This window comes from Mirounga angustirostris, unplaced genomic scaffold (genome assembly GCF_029215605.1).
Source record: "Mirounga angustirostris isolate CCGP_5_RB_7025 unplaced genomic scaffold, mMirAng1.0.hap1 SCAF_7, whole genome shotgun sequence".
NCBI lineage: Eukaryota > Metazoa > Chordata > Mammalia > Carnivora > Phocidae > Mirounga > Mirounga angustirostris.
In genome coordinates this window covers 134,038,419-134,040,791 of record NW_026991715.1, presented here as the reverse complement: position 1 = coordinate 134,040,791, position 2,373 = coordinate 134,038,419, and the positions used below count along the sequence as shown (strand labels likewise).

The 2,373-nt window shown below is 35.5% G+C and overlaps 1 pseudogene; it reads left to right on the top strand.

The window, feature by feature from the left end:
• The first annotated feature begins 875 nt into the window (after positions 1 to 875).
• LOC123835854 (GTP-binding protein SAR1a-like) lies at positions 876 to 1,567 on the top strand (annotated as a pseudogene).
• The last annotated feature ends 806 nt before the right edge of the window (positions 1,568 to 2,373 follow it).

Genomic DNA, 2,373 nt, shown 5'->3' with positions numbered 1-2,373 from the left:
TACTTTATCTTTAAACCTGTAGATGGTACTTTGAGCAGATTGTCTCAGAGAATTGCCAAGATATAGATCAATTTGGGAGTTGGTGGCAGGAAATTAGAATGAGATACACAGCAAAGTGTCAATGGCAGCAAATGTGCACATCTCTGCCTTTTTATCAGTTTTTTTTTTTTTTTTTTTTTTTTTAAAGCAGCGAGACCTGGATAAACAGATCTTTAGCAAAGAAAGAGGAAAATCCTGCTTAAGATGCACAAAGGGAGACATCATCTGATGGAATAAAGTTAAGTCTTTCCAAATTTGAACACATACAGAATCTTAGCCCTATGTCAGATTAAAAAAAAAATGTATATAATATTCAAATTAATTGCATAAGACTATTTTAGTAATTTTCATTTATATTTTTGTATATAAAAATGATGAATGTGTTCAGCAAACATTCAAGTAGTTCATTCACTCTAATTCCTTAAACAGATGAAGGGAATTGAAAGTTAGTCAACACTTAGAAAAATTATGTCTCCCTGTGTAAAACATCAGTTCCATAGAAAACAGTATCATAGAGGACAGCCATGTTTCTGTTACTGTGTAATAACCAAGATCTCTGAGAAGGTGCAGTTAACAAATCAAAATTAAAGGTAAAACCATGGAATAGTGACTAACACCATATGAGGAAAAGATCTTTGAAACTGAGTGAATGTGATCTTGGATGGATTATCTGTGCACATGGTAGTCAAGGGGAAGGATGATGGTTAGAAAAATAAGAAAAGAGGCATGACTGGTGGTTCTGGGGGTGAAGGTGCTGCTGGGCTATATGCTGTGAGGGAGGGTCAAAGCCTCCTGCTGCTGCCAGAGGAAACCCTTGGCCACAGTAAGAATTAATAATGTCTTTCTTCTTTGAATGGATCAACAGTGTGTTCCAGTTCCTGGGACTCTATAAGAAATCTGGAAAACTTGTATTCTTGGGTTTGGACAATGCAGGCAAAACCACTCTTCTACACATACTCAATGATGACTGATTGGGCCAACATGTTCCAACATCAGAAGAGCTGACAATTACTAGAATGACTTTTACAATTTTTGATCTTGGAGGGCATGAGCAAACATGCTGGGTCTGGAAAAATTATGTCCCAGCAATCAATGGGATTGTCTTTCTCGTGGATTGTGCAGATCATCCTCACCTCGTGGAAACCACACTTGAGCTAAATGCTTTAATGACCAATGAATGAAACAATATCCAATGTGCCAATCCTTATCTTGGGTAACAAAAACGACAGAACAGATGCAATCAGTGAAGAAAACTCCATGAGATATTTGGGCTTTATGGATAGACCACAGGAAGGGGAATGTGACCCTGAAGGAACTGAATACGTGCCCCATGGAAGTGTTACTTGCATTGTGCTCGAGGCAAAGCTATTATGACAAGGGCTTCTGCTGGCTTTCCCAGCATATTGATGTTCAGACAGTGAAAACAAGAGTTTTACTTCTCTGGTTTGAGCCTAAAAAAAGGAAAAGAAAAAGAAGAAAAGAAAGAAGAGGAAAAAATAAGAAAAGAAAGGAAGACTATGAAAAGTAAGTTAAAACTGAGATAATGAGGGAAATAACCTGGGGTTAATGGGTGACAGAGGAACGCTGATTTTAACATCTGTTGTACAACCACAATTTCCAAATATTTTATTATTATTATTGTTGTTGTTATTATTATTATTATTATTATTATTATTATTATTAGGTATTGTTATTGAAACAAAACTTTTGCACACTAGAACTATTTTACAACAGCTTTTTCGTTCTCAAGTTCTCTGACTTGTTTCTGGTTGATTAATTTTACCTTCTCTTAGATTTTTAGATTTTGTCTATTTTTAAAGTATCTGTAGAAAATAGAATTATAGATAGGCAGTTATTTTCTTTCAGATCATTGGAAATAATTTTTTTGGTTTAAGTCCTCATTACCATGGTTACTGTAGAAAGTTAATAGTCAATTTAATTCTTCCTCCTACAAAAAGTAATGAATCTTCTCTCCCCACCCCCATCTATTTCCATCCCACTAGCTATTGTATTCTGGAATTTTATTATGATGTGTCTAAGAATGAATTTACTTATAGTTATTCCACTTTGTATTTGCTGGCTTCTTGGAATTATGAGTTTGTGTCTTTCATCGATTCTGGAAAATCCTCAGACATTGTCTTTATATTCTGGCTCCAACCTGCCTCTTGATTTACAGAGTCCCAATTAAATATTAGTTAGATCCTTGCTCTACCCTCTATCACATTTTTTTAAAAAAGATTTTTTATTTATTCATTTGAGAGAGAGAGAGAGAGACCACGCATGAGAGCACCATCAGGGGGGAAGGTAGATGGAGAGGAAGAAGCAGAGCAGAGT